The following is a 19852-nucleotide window of genomic DNA, read 5'->3' on the forward strand; positions in this document are numbered from 1 at the left end:
TGAGTATCCCCAACAGCAGTTTCCTCTTCAACCCTCCAGCATTTATAATCTCTTTATTCTTCTTATTAGCTGCTCCCCATTTTTGCCTGTAGTCCTATGATAGATATTTAGGTGGGGATGGAGGTGTGGAAAAAGAGATGTCACCCCTTTTCCCTCGTGTGAGACATTTTCATTCTCAGTCTTTCCATTTTTGAGATGCTTAACAATTAAAATATGTAAATATGTTTGCACGCTTATTTGAACTTGTTTTCTTGCTGGCTAATGAATAGCTGGGACTCAGAAAGGAGGGGGAGAAAGCAATGAGAGGTGTACATTCTCCCTTAGGTCCCCTTTATGAGCATCCCCCAGAGTTGCTGGAGGAGACCCTTCAATGAAAGCCAGCAGTCTCCCTTCCATGACATCACCACCTAAGCCCTTCCAACTTTAGCTTCAGAACAGGAAGAAGGCTCAAAATAGAACTACCTTAGGAATCCAGCTCCTTTTAGAAGATCAACTTTTAAGTCAGCTGCAGGAGAAACACTGAACTTTGACACGCAGAGAGAAAGCTGCAGTGTTTGTAATTGGTTCCTTTGGGGAAGGGTCTGGCGATACTTTCCATGTGTATTCAGAAAAGCTTTTCCCAAGATAAGTTGAGTACCTAAGCCGATGAATGATTAATTGAATAGTTTGAGATTCATTTATTGAATTATTCATGTGTTTCAGTATGTCAACAGTAACAAGTACTTTTTGGAATGAATTAAAGAGGGGCTCCTAGAATGTGTTTCAGGGATTTTACTGGAGAGAGAGGAGGTTGGTGGGGGGTAGGAGGGAACACTTGAAGGAAAGGAATCTGAGGATGCAGTGACAGCTGCGGTGAGTATGGAAGTTGAGAGGCTTACTATAAACAAGGCCTGTAACTTTTACAGGGTGACTAATATCCTGGACAAAGAAATAATGATGGCAGGATTTTCCACCTTTACCTTGAAAGTTAACTTGGTATCTTTGAATCATGATGTTTCCATTTTTATTTTTCCCTGAATTCTCAGAGCTGAAAGAGTTGTTCATTCTTTAGAAGGGGCTTCTTAATAAGTGATCATCACTGGCATATTAACAACTTAAAGATTAGGAGGGCAGAAAATACCTGACATCATTTGAGTAACCAGTGAGTGCTGTAGAGTGACTTGCTGGGTGAAGGGTTCTGATTTTAAAAAATCCAGGTGACAGGATCTTCTGTAACTGTATTAGTACAGTAGCCACTAGCTACGTGTGGCTGTCAAGCACCTGAAATCTGGCTAGGGTGATAAGGAACTGGTTTTTAAATTAAAAATTGGTGTTCAGTTTTTTGGAAAAGTTCATTATGTTTGGAAGTTGGGCGTATGTGTCTGCTTTTTAAGCTGTGAATTTTATGAAATCTACAGATTATTTCTGATGAAATTTTAGTGTTTGAATTGAGATGTGTTAAGTGTAAATATGCCCTGGATTTCTAAGACTTAGTACAAAAAAGTAAAATGTCTCATTAATAATGTTTATATCATTTACATGTTCCAATGAAAATACTTTGGGTGTATTGTGTTAAGAGAATATGTTGTTAATGTCATTTAACCTGTTTATATTTTAGTTTTTTTTTTTTTTTTTAATGTGACTACTGGAGTATCTAAGGTTGCAAACATGACTTGCTTTTTGCTTATCTGGGACAGCACTGGTCCATGATATCACTCCTTTTTTTCTTGGTTTTAATTTCCAAAGAGGTGACTGCAGGAAATACAGTTATTTCATGTTAGTCAACCATTTACTTTGCCCTGCTATTTTTCATGTGGATTTGGGGACCCCCAAGAGTTACTATTATAGTACAAGAAAGTGTTAAATAGTATAAGTACAGTATAATAGTGGCGGCCCTGCAGATTTCTCTGCAGGAGGCATGCCCCGCTCAGGAAGGTCGGTAAAAATGTCCAGGGTATTGGAAGCGCTGGTTAGGGGTATCATGAGAAAATGTAGAGACCCACATATTGGGCCAGACCTGCTTTTGTAAAAGGTTTCTGGGAATACAAAACTATACCAGGGAAGCGTGTGTGGCACTCGGTGCTACAGTTGTGACACCTGGTGACATCTTAGTGATGCCACGCACTTTTTTAAAATTTTCTCTTTCTCTGCTTTTACTTTCTGCCCCCGCATCATAGCTCCACTGGTGGGAATCAAGCTCACAAAGTTGCTGACCCCTTTTCTCAAAAAAAGTATAATGTTGACCTGAATGGAATGTTGATATCTTTGGAGTTTGGTTTTATCTATTGAGGTTCAGTAAAGACACTGGAAGGGACTTGGGCGTTTAGTACTATCCCCTCATTTTACAGATGACAAACTTTCAAGTACCTTGCCTGTTGACATATAGACCGAGGAGTTCAGTATATACTTTTGTTGATAACCTATTTAGAGAATCCCTGAAAAATGAAGAAGTTTGTCCATGAATCAGTCAAGTATTTGTTGAGCTTGCACTTTGTGGGAAGGACTGTGATTAATTTTGTGAAGGGACATGAAGAGAACAGTCTCTGACTTCAGGAACAGGACGGTAGACTTGAGGAAATCAGATGTAAACAGAACCAAAGTAAATCACAGTTTAAGATCCAGCACGTCATAATGAGTGCAGTACCCCTGTGTCACAAGTAGAAACGTGTTCCTTTTCCGTGTGTTACAAGTAGAAATGTGTTCCTTTTCCAGATGTAGGAATAGAAGCTCTGAGTGGTGGACTCTGCAGGAGAGGACTGTGCTTGTGTTTCCGCACCAGCCCAAGGCTCTAGAAGTGGAGGTCAGTGCATGCCTTTGGTATGGCCCCCCTTCGGCTGTCAGTTACGGGAATTTGAGAAGTAAGACCCAGCATTGCTAAATGCAGTGCTGAATCTGCTAAATCACAGATTAATAGAAGATGACCAGAGTTTTTAGAGATGGTTAGCTAGGGGTGGATCATGTTGAAGTTAGCTGGTATATTTCTAACTAGTTATTCTAAAAAAATAGATAACAAAGGTGAAATGAAGTGAAGCTGACTTGTGAGCGGACTGAAATCCAAAATCTGGGGCAAAAATTAAATCTTAAGCAAAATCCAAAAGTGAATTAAGTTGATAGTTGGACTACAAGTGTGTATGCTGAGTACATGTGTAAAGGGGAAAGACCCATAGAAGAGAATACTATATTCTATCAAACATTAAGCAGGATGGTCCAGCTGCTTATAGATTCTTAGTCTCCTGGAGCTTTGGGGGCTAAAATCCCTATCATTTCATTCCTCTTTCTGTCTCAACATTACCGAATATAGAGCTTCTATGTTAGCTTTTTTCTACGTGACCTGCTGAGGTTATGGAGCGTGACTGTTTGGAGTCCAGTGCTTGGAATGGCTAAAACAATGTCACCCCCTCTGTAATTAGTCCCAGTTAATGCTTCTCTGTGAGAATTGGGGCTGACTTGGCACCAGGCAGTTGTCCTTGGCTTTTCCTTGACGTTTTAGCTGATTTATTTCTCCTAAAGAAAGAAAAAAAAATATGTAGCCTCCTCATTCCAGGTTTCCTACTAATCTTGACACCACTTTAGTTTTTAAACACTCTTAACAGCAAAGCTTTGCCATGAAACACAAATATACGTTCTCTCTCCTCCAGACAAAGCAGTAGTTGACATTTGGCATCTTCTGTTGACAGTACATTTTTACATATTGACAGTTGGGTCAAATTTGCACATTTTGTAATGTCACCAAGTTGGATGGTAGTTTTCAAGTTGGGGAAGGAAAACAATCAGTAAAAGACGGGTGGATTTAAATTAAGCAACCTATTTGAACTATTTTAGTTTTTAAGTATTGTCAAATATTTTGCATGCCAGCAGCTTGTTTCATGGTACCTTCACTTATTTAATATATAATCAGATACTTAAAAGTTCAAAATCATCGTGTTTTCATTTTCATTCCGTTGATATGAGACATGACATATTTTTTGTGTTCCGTGAGGTCTAAAACCGTGTTTTTAGTATACCAGTTTGCCAGTAGTACTTTCTAGATGGTAATGGTGCATTCATCATGAAGAAATTGTTCTCAGTTGTATCATTTTCAGCATAGAAGAACTGAGTTTAAAACCAGGTTGATCTTTGGGGGAACGCGTTTTACTTTTCCTTTCTCCCTCTTACTGTGCAGTAAACTTCTGTACTGTAACATGAGCACCTGCCATCACTTGTTTTAAAATTAAAATAATTCAATTTTTTTAAAGAAGTATCTATTGACAAATGTTTTTGGTAGATTTAGCTTTTTTAAATGCACATGTAGAAGAAATAACTTCCAAGAGAAATAAAACATTTTTAAGTGTTTATTAGTATTTATAAAATACAATTTTGAAAACTCATACTTTTGCTTCCTTGAAACTACTTTAGAATTATTCTGAGAAAATATTAATTTAATGATTCACAGTTTAATGGTAGTTTGCTTTTTATTATTATTTGATCCCTTGGCTCCCTGCTGTATCCCTGCCCCTTCCACCCAATTTAGGTGAAAAAGAAATGAGAGGAAAAATAAGGAAATAGGAAATACTCTTTACTTTTTGCACCAAAAATCTTTAGTTGTCTAATTTTTGGTCATGACTAATAGAGTGAATTTCAACTTTGCAGTCCGTTATAGACACTTAAGTTCATACTTGTCGACTTCATATTTAGACGTTCAGTTGCACTACCACTCTGTTTGCAAAGAATGGTCCAGTAACTACTAAGTATATCAGAGTTATTTGTGCGTTCCCATCTTTACCTACCCTCCAGTATCTCAGAGGAAGTATTCAATTCCAAAGCCGACAGCACCAGAACTGTGGCTGGGAAATATTAGGTGGTAATCTTTTTATCTTCTTTGATGTATCAGCTATCTAAAATTTTATTCTCAAATAATCACAATATTTTTGTTCATGTAACAGATATTTATAATTTGGGTGAAAATATGCAACTATTTCTAGTAACCTTAGGGTAAGGGAATCCAGGTTTTTTTTTTTAATCTTCGTTGCCCTCTCCTGTTTCAACTCTGTATTGCGTCAGCTGGCTAAGACCTAGGCAATGACTTCTTTAACTTTTAGATATTTCTGCACTTTAGAGAGTTGTTTTAATTTGTATGCAGGTGGATTATTTCATTGGATATTCCTTTTCTGAAAATATAGTCAGTTTCATAGTGTATAAAGTTAACAGTTGAACTGGCTCACTCTACTCTACTATTTTCTGACCTCTGCTGATCTAAAGAGTTGATTCATCTCTTTGACTTATTTGAAGTACAGTGCTGATATCTAATTTGCATATAATGGAGTCTTTGAAACCGAGCAAATGCCTAATTGAAAACACAGTTATTTTTCAAACATCTGTCAAGTTCCACTCATAGTGAAATAACTTGAGAACTTAATGACTGACATGGAAGAAAAATGAGTGAATCATGGCTTTAATGAGTTGACTATTCTGAAGCTTGAATTCCAGTTTGAGAATCTTTTTGTACTTCTTATTAAAAATACATCATCCCTGAAGATGACTTCAGGGTACGTCTTAAAGGTAATACGTAGTTTCAAAGCAAGTGATGTGTATATGTTGATTTTTTTAGAAGGCATTCCAAAGGATGTTAGCAATCTTTCACCATAACTGTAGAATTGACATTAACTATAGTGAAAAACACCCTGTAGGTGTGATATAAATATGTAATCATTAGTGTCATCAATTTGAGTACATTCTTAGCACTCAAAGCAAGAACAATAGAAGTCTTTCTGCGGGAGGGGGTGGGGGGCTAATGCGTATTTCTTCTTAAATCATAAACTCCCACAAGCTCCTGCTTCATGACCTGAGACACTGAGAAAACTAAAAATTTTAACCTGAAAGTAGACGTTTTCAGAATCTTTCTGTTTGCGTAAATTGTGTAAACTGAACACCCACTTGATGGAGTTGAATGGCTGGGTTAGGGCAGAGAAAAAAGCACCAGCTTCCATCGTTTGACATGGGTTTGAACTCAGGTTCAGTGTAACCAGTGGTGTGATCAGGTAAATCACCTAACCTCTCTTCAGTTTTCGGGTTTTTTTTTTTCTTTTTTTCTTTTTTGGCTTTCTTGCACAGCATGTGAGATCTTAAGTTTCCTGACTGAGGATTGAACCTGTGCTCCCTGCAATGAATGTGCCCATTCTTAACTACTTGACTGCTAGGGAAGTCCCTAACCTCTCTCAGGTTTTTATTCTCTTTCTGTAAAATGGGGTAATGAAGTCTAACCTATTCCAGAATCCTTTTGTGATGAATTAATGAGTGATTCATTGACAATCCCATAGGGTTCTTGTGAAAACCAAAGCAGAATGCACATAGAAAATTACTACATGTTCAATAGATGTGAAGTATTATTGCCATGTTGGATTATGAGCACTTTGAGGGTAAGGACTGTTTCTTATTTACCTTCAATTCCTGGACATCCAGAAGATGTCTGGAAACATAGTAGACCTTCAGTAAGTTTTTATTGCATGAATGATTGAGGTCAGGAAAATGGAATCAGTGAATCCATGCTCAGTAGAGGTAACGCTGTCACATAGAGCCAGAAAGCATGTTTGATGTATTCATGGTTGTTCATTATTAATATGTATAAATCACATGTTCATCATTCATCTTAATATAATTTAGCCGGCCCTTTTACTATTTCAGCCTCACCAGTTACTGGGCTGTGACCCTGTTTTTTCTTCTGCTTCCCCACCTTCCAGAAGGGGATCTTTTAGTCCTTCACTTCCTGGGGAGCCTTCAGAGGGAGTCCTGCAGCCACCCGGAAAGGATGCTGCCGGCCGACGCAGAGACTGACAGGCTGCCCTGGCTCAGTTATCACAGTGCTGATGCTGTCCATTCTAAAGGTACAGTACTGTGATAACTGAAGGATGGCAGCCATCTTGCCTTCCATCAGAAGAGCCGCACCGTGCCTGGGGAGGAAGACAGAAGACGAAGGATGGCCTGTGAAACAGTGGCGGGACCCAGAAGCCCGCTACCCTGTCCCTGCATTGGTCCTTCCCTAGAGCCAGGGGGTAGTCCATCTGTCTTTGCCTTGTTTCATGATACGAGGCTGAGGAGGAGTTGGGTAGTAGTCTGTTCTGTGGTACTGATTGGACATATCATTAAGATCTCTGGAACATTTAAGAGACTGATGCTAGGTAAGTGCTGAGTGTGGATTAGTATCAGAGACATTTGTGCCACTTTTATAAACATAAAAAGTTACCTAATCAAATTAGCTTGATGTCGTCAGTATTGGATGTTCAAAATGAAATTTAGCTTAAACGGAGAAAAAAGTCCTACGTGTTGAACGGTATTCACATTATAGCATGAATAAAATCCCATCTTTGTCTTTAAGGAATTTTTAAGATCTACTCTGATTCAGAAAATACGTGTTGAACGCGCATGTTATGGCTGCTGTCACCTTTGCGTTTGTGGGCGTGTGTGCTCAGTCATGCCTGACTCTCTGCAACCCTTTGGACTGTAGCCTGCTAGGCTCCTCTGACCATGGAATTTTCCAGGCAAAAGTACTGGAGTTGCCATTTCCTACTTCAGAGGAATCTTCCTGACCCAGGGATCAAACTCCTGTCTCCTGCCAATCTCTTGTATTGGCAGGTGGATTCTTTACCACTGAGCCACCTGGGAAGCCTCTGCTGTCATCTTTACATGAAAATAAAATGTAAATAATTTTACTTATATCAAATAATTAAGGAGTACCCTGCAGTGTCATCTAGAATATGTCAGTTTCAGGGCTGTGAAGGTCTGAATATCAGCCCAGCGTCGGGTGGGCACAAAAGACTAGGACATTGAACAGAGCTCACATCTTCAGCCTGGATCCTGGAGTACTTCTGGGGTGCGAGGTGGGGTTATTGGAGAACCTAGATTTTCTCATATCCCTCTCCCTGAAGACTCTCAAGGAAGCTGTACACGTGGAACAGCAGCAGACAAGGATCAGAGTACATGACCTGATTATGTGTTAGTTACGTCATAGTCTGTTGTAAGGCTCAGGTAATTTCATGTAGTTTAGCTTCAGTGTCCTAAACAGAAACCTCTTAATATCTTCCTAGGCTCACATCTGTACCTGTTAACCTTCCCACTCCGTGGATAACTGCCTAGTATAGAAACCAAAGCAGTGGGCAAAGAGAGAATATAGAGTCTGCTGAGGTTAAGACCTGCTACCACAGGTCAAGAAGAGCCAGGGAAGGAAAAATTATATATGTGACCCTTTAATGTACAGAAACTACCCAGTATGCAGCATAGCCAAGTTGATGTCTTAAGCCTGTTTTATTATCAAGTCCTTCAGTGGGACAGAGGCTAGAAGAAAGGTGACTGGGAGCGAGTAGAGAGGCCTAAGAGCTTCCATTTCCTGCCCACCCTACAGTCAGACATTGCTGGTCACCATGCTCCTTTGCTGGTCCACACAGTCCTCTGACCCTCCTCTTCCCCAACCAGAGGCGCTGTTTTTGGAGGAACCCCTTGAGCCACACCTGATTGACCCTGAATTGCTTTCCATGTGGCATTGACCACCGTCTGACCCTCGACCTCCACGTCTGCATACACTCAGGGTTTCTTCAGACTGCACACTGACTGTGGTTTTGATTAGTTACAGGGAGGGACAGTTCTGCCCGATTGTGTGTTATACTACCAGTTCTGAAATTCCTTGGAGTGTCCTGCTCCCTTAAACAGAAAAGGAATTTCTGACAGAAACCCTGGAAGAACTTCTAAGAAAGGAAAGTTCTGGGATTGGTGAATTCTCAAGTAACAAAGCACTCCCAATTTTTAGTGTTATAGCAGGTGGAAAAAAGTGCTTCAGGGAGTGATGTGTTGTGCAATCATTGGCCTTAGTGGGGATTTCACCACCTTCCTTGATCTTCCTGTTTTCCCATTACTGGTTTTAGAAAAATTCAGATTTTATACTTAGCGGACCTTGACCCCAGGGTCCACACCCATGGGCTGTTACGGAGCTGAGTGTTGGGTGTAGTTTGGAATCACTCCTGCATTTCTACAGACTGAACCTTACTGGGTCCTATTTCCTGTCAACAGGAAAGCCTGAGCTCAGCCTGAGATGTGAACTACAGAGGGCCTACCCGAGAAGTCCTTGGCATTTAGGGGCAGTTCATAGATGCAGGGTGTTCCCAACAGGTTAGGCAAGAAGTGATGCAAGAGAAGTCTAATGGTGTTTTTCTGCTGCTTTATTTGAAACATAGATACAAAGTGTGTTTGGTTGGTGTTTTCATTGTATTCTTCAGTTGAGGTGTGAGAATGGGAACCCTGGAATTACACATAGAAGTAGCGTATGATGCAGCATTTCTGCTTCCAGTTATGCACCCAAATGAACGGAATCAGACATTTTTGCACCTGTGTTCACAGCAGCATGCACAATCGCCAAAAGGTAGAGGCAACCCAAGTGTTTGTTGACGAACATATGGATAAGTAAAATGTGTGTATGTACAACAGAATATTATTCAATGGTATTAAGGAAGGAGGTTCTGACACTTACAACATGGGTGAGCCTTGATGGTAGCTACGTGAAATGAGCCAGACCCCGAAGGACAAATAGGGTATGGCTCTTCTTACGTGAGATTCCTAGAGCAGTCAGATTCATAAAGCCAGGGAAATGATGGTTGCCTGGGCCTGGAGGAAGGGGCAAATGGGAAATTTATGTTTAACGGAGTTACTGGGGAAAATGAAGAAATTCTGAGATGAATGGTGGTGGTTGCACAATGTGAATGCACTTATTAATACTACAGAACTGTACACATTAAAATGGCTAACATGGTAAATTTTATGTCAGTTTTACCACCACCACCACCAAAAAAAAAAAAAAAAGCCTACGTAATAGCACTGTTGCAGCCAATGACAGGACTGAGTTGATTGCTTTCTTCTTTAGACAGTCTTCAGTGTGAAGATAATTGCTGTTTCAAATAAGCAATTAAAATGTAATTCCCATGTCTTTATGCATTTAAAGTTCTCTAATCTGTAGACTGTTAGACATATTTCCAGAGTTTCTGACATAGCATAGCTTTAAAATTTTGTAAAATATAAAGAAAAGGAAGTATAACAGAGTGCTGAAAGCAGAGTGAGAAAAAGGCCTCAGCAAGTAGGCAGATGAGGGTGCACCTCTTGCTGGCTTTTATGTCTTTTCTGGTGAAATTGAGCAACTCACCACACCTTTTCTTTTTTCTCTTTTTTACGTTTCAGTTCTTTTCAGTTGAGTTTAGTTCAGTCGCTCAGTCGTGTCCGACTCTTTGCAGCCCCATGAATCGCAGCACGCCAGGCCTCCCTGTCCATCACCAACTCCCGGAGTTCACCCAGACTCAGGAAAATATACTTATTGAAATGAAATTCATATGCCATAAAATCCACCATTAAAGTATACAATGAAGTGGTTTTTAGTATATTCATAAATTCATATAACCATTGTCACTGTCTACTTCAGATCACTTTTTAAAATTTAATTATAGGAGGATAATTATAATAATGTGACGGTTTTTGCCATACATCAACATGAATTGGTCATAGGTATACATGTGTCACCGCCCGCCCCATCCTGAACCCCTTCCAGTTCCCTCTGCACCCTATCCCTCTGGATTGTCCCAGACCACCAGCTTTGGGTACTTTGCTTCATGCATCGAACTTGCACTAGTCATGTATGTTACATATGTTAATGTACATGTTTCAGTGCTATTCTCTCATCCCACCCTCGTCTTCTCCCACTGAGTCCAAAAGTCTGTTCTCTACATCTGTCTCTCCTTTATTGCCCTGCATGTAGGATCATCAGTATCATCTTTGCAAATTCCATATATATGCATTAATACACAGTATTTATCTTTCTGACCTACTTCACTCTGTGTAATAGGCTTCAGGTTCATCTACCTCATTAGAACTGACTCAGATGCGTTCCTTTTTATAACTGAGTAATGTTCCATTGTGTGTATATACCACAACCTATCCATTCATCTGCCAACGGACATCCAGGTTGCTTCCATGTCCTAGCTATTGTAAATAATGCTGCAGTGAACACTGGGGTACACGTGTCTCTCTAAAGTCTGGTTTCCTCACGGTGTACGCCCAGCAGTGGCATTCACCGGATCTTTCTGTGCTCCAGTTGCCTCAGTTGTCTTCTGCTTTGGAGTCATGGTAAAGATGAAATTTTATGTGTGTGTTTATAGTTTGTATTGTATGCATTTTGTGTGTGTGTGTATGATCATTTTGATGACCAAAGAAACATTTAGGCATTATTTCTTATTCTCAAGATGTAGAAGTAGTGTCTGAAAAGAATAGAGTTAATATTTTAAAATAAAGTTTTAATAAAATCCTAACTGGACTTGTCATTCAGCTCTTCTTAGCCTGATTAAAAGGAGCATTCTATAGCTTGCTTTCCATCATGAAATATTTTTCCTATTTGTTATTATGTGTTTAAATTTGAAAATAAGAGAAGTAAAATCATAAGAGACTAAAAGTAGACAGTAAAACCCTTCCCTAAGTGATTGCATGTGTTATTAGCCTTCAGTAAAAGGCATCATTTGTGGACTGCATCCACATCCTCACAAAGCTCTCACTTGGATTCATGCTCTGGAAATCAGATTTTGATGGTAAGAATGGCCTCCACCAGATCCAGTGTAGACCCCAACCCTTGATTATATCATCCAAAGTTGGAGCAGAGAGTTAGCTCTTACCTCTGCCATGCCAGTTTCAGGTATTTTGCTGTGCCTCATATAATCCATTCTGAGCTTCTCTGAATAACCAACCAACTGTAAAGGCACCGCACATCTGTTGTACTACCATTAAACTGACTTCTTCCAAATCAATTGTTTATTGAGGCAGCAAGATTCTTGTGTTATATTTCATGCAGAGTTTTTTCCCCCCTAAAAATTGCTCCCTTATAACACTGGATTCATATTTACAGTTAATCCTCACCAAAGAGTTGATTTTCACCATTACCGTAAGAGTCTTTTACTACACAGGTTTTTAATTCAGCAATTACAGGAGTAATAGAGACATCAAAAACCACTTTGTTTTATTCTTCCATATTCAAAACATGATGTGAAGATTCTTGTCGGGAGGGAACGCCAAGTATGAGAGTGTGTGCCTGGAACATTCTCCACTGGAGTTTCTTATACTTAAATTGGTTGAAGGGGGTTTGCATTGTAATGAATGCCCCTAATGTAATATATATTGAAACAATTCACATAATTGAAATGGATTAAAGTAAGCTGATGATGCCTTGTTTTATGCATTTGGACTGTTACTGTATTTTTATTTTTCATGAGATTATGAGGAGATGGATAGTGATGCTGAAAAGTGGGAAGCTGTAGAGGACAGATTCAGTGTGGTGAGAAATTCATTTTCATTTTCTGCCAGTCTCTTTGTAAATGAAATTCCAGACATATTATTTAGACTCCCATTGCTTGCTTTTTTTCCCCCCACTTTGAGTATCTTTGGACCAGGAGTATCTTAGGGTCAGTGGGGGTACCGCCTAGAACACTTTGCTGAGAAGACTTTAGAGGCCACAACTGGGTTCCATAGAAAAGAAAGTGAAAGCCACTCAGTCATGTCCAACTCTTTGCAACACCATGGACTCCATACAGTTCATGGAATTCTCCAGGCCAGAATACTGGAGTGGGTAGCCTATCCCTTCTCCAGTGGATCTTCCCAACCCAGGAATCGAACCAGGGTCTCCTGCATTGCAGGCAGATTCTTTACCAACTGAGCTATCAGGGAAGCCCCAAGCCCCAAGGTTCCACAGAAAGGGATGCTGTAACCGCCTGTCATGTCTACCTGTGGTCTGCTCTCAGTGTCTGTCATCGGCATCAGACTGAGATGCAGGGGTACATTGCTGACACCTTTCCAGCTATCACAGTATTTTTAATACAGAGGTTTAGATCCTCTGGGAAGGCAGACATTCTCAAAGTTAGATTGATACACTAGATTTCTGGGAAGTTATGTCATTGGGAATATAAACACCCTTTATATGGGGAGGGCATCATGGGCATCTAATTAGCATGTCTACTACATAATGTATAGAATTATGTCAACATAAATCTTCCTCATTTTTTATCATTCACTGGTTCCTGCAAAATTAATACTATAAAATTTGCCACATTTTAGTAAATGCATTTTAAGCAGTCTTGTATGGTTTATATATATAGAACTTTGTGTAAGTAATTAGGTCTAATAGGCTAGAAGAGGACTTCCTTTTTTTAAAGTTGTCAGGATTATTTGCTTAGGATGAGTCAGTGTATGTTGAGTGTGTGTATACCAAGGCTCCAGTTTCATCCGGATTCAAATCTTCAAAGTAAAAGAGTTCTCCACTTTTCATATTTGAAGAACCTGAGGAAGCTCACAGAAGATCTTCAGCACACAAAGCTAGTAAGTAGTAGAGTAGGGGTATGAATCTAGAACAAAACTGTGAGAAACTAAGCTAATAGATATTAATCCTACCTTCTTTGCTCGAGTGTAGATTAGTAAATGAGCCTTTGAAAAGGAAGCCAGCATATGTCATAGCACCTTCCCCCATCCACTATGGCTGCTGTTACCTATAATGGCCTCTTTAAAAAAAATTTGATCATGACATGTTTTAAATTCCTCCAGTGGCTTCCTTGATGCTGTTGAAATCAAGACTGTTGGCCTTAGCAAGCTCCGTTACTGAAGATTCCTATTGGAAGGGAATGCCAAGTATGAGAGTGTGTGCCTGGAACATTCTCAGCTTGAATTCCTTATATATAAATTGGTTTCCACCTACCTCTCTGGTCCCATGTCTTGTACCCAGTTGACTGGCCCATCCTTTGTCTGGGGAATCAAGCTTCTTTCCAACCGTGGTACATTTCCTTCTGCCTGAGGCACCCTTACCATTCACTTCACCTGGTTATCTTTTGTCCTTTAGTCTCTGATTAGTTAATTCCTCAGAGAACCCTTCCTGACAGTCCCATCTGTGTCCAGTCCTGTGGCACTCTGTATGTTTCTTTCAGTGTACTTGTTAGAGCTGAACTACATAAATGCACATGTAGGGTATGTGTGTGTGTGTGTGTAACATGTCATTAGATTGTGAGTTCCTTGAGGGCAGGGACCATGGCTGTATCTATTGCTGTGTTCACAGTGCCTGGCCCAGAACCTGCTATGTGACTCAGTAGAAACCTAACGTGGTATGATTTGCCAAGTGGGGTCCTTCCTGTTTTCTAAGAGTGAGTGAGAAGAGTCCACAGTTAAAAAGGTGTTTAAAATCCCCACTTTTCTGTGAACAGAGAACTGCAGCTCTGTGACAAGCATTTTTCTGTGAAACTTTAAGGTGCCATTTGACAGAAGCGGCTCTCAGATGGCCCTGATCGCTCACACCCATCCCTGTAAACAGAGGACCAGGAGCGGGAGAGAGCCTCGTTCAGAGCAGAGTTGCCCTTGGAGCTCATCTTTTGTCTGAAAGTTGGTGAGCCACCAGCTGTGCCATAAAGAGCTCCCCACACCCAGACTCTGCAAAGCTGAGAGAAGGGGTGGGGGGAGGAGGAGGAAAGGAGAGATGCAAACTGGGTGGCACAAGGGTGTGAATTTCTTGGACTCCATGATCAGTGCACGTGAGTCTGTTGTGGCTGGGAAGACCTCTGGTGATCCAGGGGTTAAGAATCTGCCTTTCAATGCAAGGGATGTGGGTTTCAGTCCCTTGTCAGGCAACTAGGATCCCACATCTGTAGGGCAACTGACCCTGAGCACCATAACTAGAGAAACCTGCATGCTGCAACTAGAGAAGGCCCTCACACTGTAGTGAAAATCCAGTGCAACCAAAATAAAGAAGGCAGCTTGGGACTTACGTTTTCTGGCTAATGCCCTGCAGGAGAGCCACCCCCACATCCTATGAGTGGGTCCCAGGAGTGAACCAGGCTGTGGATGGTATCCCAAAGGATAAGCTTCTGGCCAGTCAGAAAACCCACCCCCAGCAAGGTGGGGTGGTCCATGTGGGAACCCTTTCTGAAACTTCTGAGCCCCATTTGATGCAGAGCTTATTGGAAAGATGTCATTTGAGCAGAACCTGCTCTCAGGTTCACTGTCAGGAGTCATGAAAGGAACCAACCAAGAAAGGAAGCTCAAGGAGAAGAGGTGAGGCCGGGGCATGGGAAGGTAGTGGGCTGACTCTTCCAGCCCACCCCCTGGAGCTTTAGGCCTCCCCTTAGCTGGAGAAGGTACAGAGCTTTGTACTGATTATTGAAATCTTCATCAAAATGAAATGCTTGGTGGCTCAACTTGGTAAGAGGTTAATTTGAGGCCCTTACTACTCACAAGGAAGGGGGAGGTTTTCAGAGCACAAAAGTGGAAGATACTGGACATAAAAGTTTCATGTTCACTGATTTGAAAATCAAAATAGTTAAAATTATTCATTAAAAGGATGAAAGGGCTATAAAGTGCCCCTTTAGATAGAAGTTTGCATGTTGATATTTCTTTCCCTAATAAGCCCCCTCACTGCCACTTATACCATGTTGAAGGAGTTGGGAATATTAGTTCAGTCCTAACACTTCCAACAGCCTGTTAGCTCCCACTACTGTCTCCTCTCTCTTCTCCAAAAAGCAGAATCCAGTAAGGACATTTCCCAGTAACCCACCTCCTAGCACATTTGCCTGAAGGTGCCGAGCATGAGGGTAGATGGAAGTTAACTCCGTGTTACCAGTATGTTAAGTAATTACCCAGTGGTATGAGTCCACATCTTTGACTGTTCTTCTTTGTGCCTGATAGATTGACTAAGAATATCTCAGTGCAGAACCAGCTGGCTTAAAAAACAAAAACTTGCAGATGCACCTGCCTTTAAGCGTACTCATCCTACCTATAGACCAAGTCATAGACTGACAGAGACCTTCTTCCTAGTTGTTAGCCCAATCAGTGTACTGTTGAGGATAGGAACCCAGGAGCTCATTTACTCCACCATTTTTCAAACACCGTGGGTTTGAAATCGATTAAATGTGTGTTGATGCTGCTGCTGCTAAGTTGCTTCAGTCGTGTCTGACTCTGTGCGACCCCATAGACAGCAGCCCACCAGGCTCCCCTGTCCCTGGGAGTCTCCAGGCAAGAACACTGGAGTGGGTTGCCATTTCCTTCTCCAATGCATGAAAGTGAAAGTGAAGTCGCTCAGTCATGTCTGACTCTTCGAGACCCCATGGACTGCAGCCAACCAGGCTCCTTGGTCCATGGGATTTTCCAGGCAAGAGTACTGGAGAAATGTGTGTTGACCAGCATTTAAAAAATAAAACGAGGGACTTCCCTAGTTGTTCAGTGGTTAATACTTTGCCTTCCAGTGCAGCGGATACAAGTTTGATCCCTGGTCAGGGAGCTAAGGTCCCACATGCCTCGAGGCCAAAAAGCACATAACAAACAATGTTGTAACAAATTCAATAAAAATTTTTAAAATAATCTTTAAAAATTATTTAAAATCAATAAATATAAAACAATAGAAAATAGCAGTGCATAGCTTGTGGTAAAGTAATATTACTCCATGAAACCTTGCCGTTGCCTGCTTCAGTGTATGTGAGTGTGGAGGGGTGTTGTTCCGTCACTAAGTCGTGTCTGACTCTGCAACCCCATGGACAGTAGCCCACCAGGCTTCTCTGTCCATGGAGTTTCCAGGCAAGAATATTGGAGTGAGTTGCTGTTTCCTTCTCTATGGGATCTTCTTGGACCAGGGATTGAGCCTGAGTCTCCTGCATTGGCAGGCAGATTCTTTACCACTGAGCCACCTGGGAAGCCCTTATGAGTGTGTACTGGGACCCCAATTTTTTTTTCTATCTGGGTTTCAGTTCAGTTCATAAGTTGTTGGTCAAGATGTGAGATTCTAGATCATCTCACTATGTATTGCAAATTTTGGAAACTAAAGCCCAGAATGGTGAAGACACTTGTCCAGGGTCAGTAGGAAAAGAGGAGGAATTCGAATGTGCATCTCAGTCTCTTGGGTAATGTTTCCCCTTCTTCTCACCAGCCTAGAGAGAATAGCGAAAGTAATAGCTAATATTCAGTGAGCAATTACTATGTGCCAACCACTGTGTTAAATACATCATCTTATTTCATAGGGAAAAGGGGTTGGTTGGTATTGTGTTTTGTTTCAAGTAAATGTTCATGGTTGAACAGTGACTAGACCAGATACAGAAATGGTGAGTTAACATTTAAAGTTTTTATAGCAATTTGACAGAGTAACTTTAGGTCTGATTACTCTAGTAATAAAAGCATTGGCTTGCATTTTATGTCTTTAATAAACAATTTTCTAGCAATTCATTTTCATTGTGTTTTATGAAAGTATTAGTCCATGATGGATTAGAAATAAGGTCAAACGTGGTTCTCCACCATGGATAGTTTGAGAAGCACTGACTTAGACCCAGCCAAGCCAACAAGCTTTGTCCCTTGAGGCATCTGTAGTCATTTTGAAGTGCCAGGTGGTCATAGTTACCTCTGGAAGGGGCAGATTGCTAGACACAAGCCCCCTAACAGCAGAGAGGCGGGTTACTGTGATATCTACAGTTAACGAGGGACTTCGATTCTAGAAACAGCTGCCCTTATCTTGGGGTGACTAGCAGAAAAGGCCCTGTTGTCAATTAATACCCCAAAGCTTTCATTTATTTCAGAACTTGAGGAAGTGGGACTGATGGGGACGCTTTTCCCCTCTGGGAAAGCAGAGAGAGCTCGTTCCTTGTAAAGTTGCCCCATGAGAAAAAGTTCAGCACAGAACAAATTAAATTCTCATTTCCCAAGACTCTCCATCAGAGTGGTAACAGCAGAAGGACGGTGCTGCAGCGGTCTCTGGGAAGAGAGGGCCGATTAAAGGGAGCTTGTGGATCTCCTCGACTTGCAGGCTCTGTGGAGGGAGCACACTTCATAAATCCTGATGGACTGATTTTTGGCTACATCCTCAGATTTGTACGAAGAACTGTTTTGAGTGAATCAGTGTGTCTTTGTTTGCATCTTCTGGAATCCTGAAGACTGAGCCAAGGAGTTAGCAAGGCTGAGCCCTGTACTGAGCATTTAATCAGTTGAACACTTCCTTATGTTTCCCTGGTTTGTGCTCATAACAAGTGACCTTCGTCCAACTCCTCGCAACACACGATTGTGGAATGTTCCCTCCTGAGGAACATGCTTTGTTTTTTTCATTGTGAACACACTGAAAATCTCTGAAAATTCAAATGAGTTTGGACAGTGGTAATAGTGTAAGCTAACTGTACTTGCTGTGTGCCCAGTATTCTACATATGTATTATGTTCTGCATATGTATTCAGTTAGTGTTTACATGCTAACTGTTCCAACAGCCCTGGTCATATGGGGGCGGGGGCAGGGGAACTAAGCCTTAGAAAAATGTGGTCACTTACCTGAGTTAACTTGTTCAAGCCTCAGCTTCTGCATCCTTACATTTACTGCAGATTCATATCAGCATCCTTGTACAAGTGAGGCAGTGCTAGAACCCCAAAGTCATAATATTTTCATTGATTCCTTTCTTCTACCTGTAAACACTGTTGGGACCTTTTGGTTTTGATTTTGAATACACATTACCTATTCAATAATTCAGGAGTGGAATGATGCACATGTAATTCTGAGTCCTGAGAATTCAGAAGCCCCCATGGTAATAAAAAGCTAACATTGATTAAAGACTTTCTGCATCACCTGTCCATGCAGTAATTTTTACCCTCATTCTCTTACTTAATCCTTTAACAGAAACCACCTCCTTCTCCGTATCCCTATGTCTGCTTTCTTTTGTTTTTTAAATTTTAAAATAAAAAGAAATGTTTTTTAAAATCTCTATTTTATATTGGTGCATAGTTTTTTTTTTAATAACATTTTTGTGGGCTGCAAGGTTTGCAGGATCTTAATACCCCAACCAGAGATCAAACCCAGGCCCCAGGGGAAGCATGGAGTCCTAACCACTAGACCACAGGGAATTCCTGGCTTATTTTCATGTACTGCTTTTGCATAGTCTGCTCACTAGCATACTTCAACTTTCTTTACTTATTGCTACTTCTCCCCCACTAGGATGTAATTTCCATGCAGGCGGTGTGTCTCTTGAGCTCAATGATAGAAGTCCCCAGCTAGTAGAACCAGGCTTGGTATATACTGTATATATAGTATGTAGTGCTCAAATACCTGTTTCATGAACAGCCCTTAGAGGTAAATATCACTGTCATCACAAACTGGGTTTTGTGATATTAAATGATGTGCTTAAATTGGAAGCAGTTATTCCTTTTTACTTCAAAATCAGTTTTTAAATGTTAGTGGTAGTAGCTTCCTATCTCCGCTACATTGATGGAATGAAAATTGTAACACACAAAAGAGGAGGTCGGATTGGCTTCCAGGACCCTCCTTAGAGCAGATAAGCGGTGTGTGTTTGTTAAATAGATAACATTTGCAGTAGTAACTATAGCTACTGTTAAAGTAAATCAGACATCCTTTTCTTGTACCCTATTGTGCCCCCAAGTTTTATAAAAGAGTGGAGGACAAGCTTTGTCCTTTGATGAATGCTCGCTAACACAAGATGGCTGCTGTTGAAGCCGTTGTGGGCTTCTCATGAGATAGAATTTCAGAGTTGGGAAGGGCCTGGGAGATGTCCTGGCCAGCCTCCCTAGCTCTCCCCTCCAAGACACCAGTTTGTGGACTCAGGTCCTCCTTCACAGGACAACCTGTTCCATTGATGGACAGATGTATTGTCATTGGATGGCCGCATTGTCAGCAAAGTCTTTGTACTGAGCTGAAGTGAACCTCCAGGTAATTTCTCCCCATTGGTCTGCATTCTGCTTTCCAGGGAATGACAGAATAAATGAAATCATCATTTCACACATCAGCCATGCCATTCAGATAGTAGTTTACTTGTACTCCGCCTTAGGTTTCTCTTGTCCCAGTTTCTCAGACCTTTCTCAGAGCATCCTTCT

The 19852-nt window shown here is 41.0% G+C and overlaps 1 protein-coding gene across 1 annotated transcript in view; it reads left to right on the forward strand.

Annotated features, from left to right (window-relative positions):
* JAK1 (Janus kinase 1) overlaps positions 1 to 19852 on the forward strand; it is a 256351-nt gene that overhangs the window by 1119 nt on the left and 235380 nt on the right. The window lies entirely within an intron of this gene.

Source organism: Bos indicus x Bos taurus, chromosome 3 (genome assembly GCF_003369695.1).
Source record: "Bos indicus x Bos taurus breed Angus x Brahman F1 hybrid chromosome 3, Bos_hybrid_MaternalHap_v2.0, whole genome shotgun sequence".
NCBI classification, from domain to species: domain Eukaryota; kingdom Metazoa; phylum Chordata; class Mammalia; order Artiodactyla; family Bovidae; genus Bos; species Bos indicus x Bos taurus.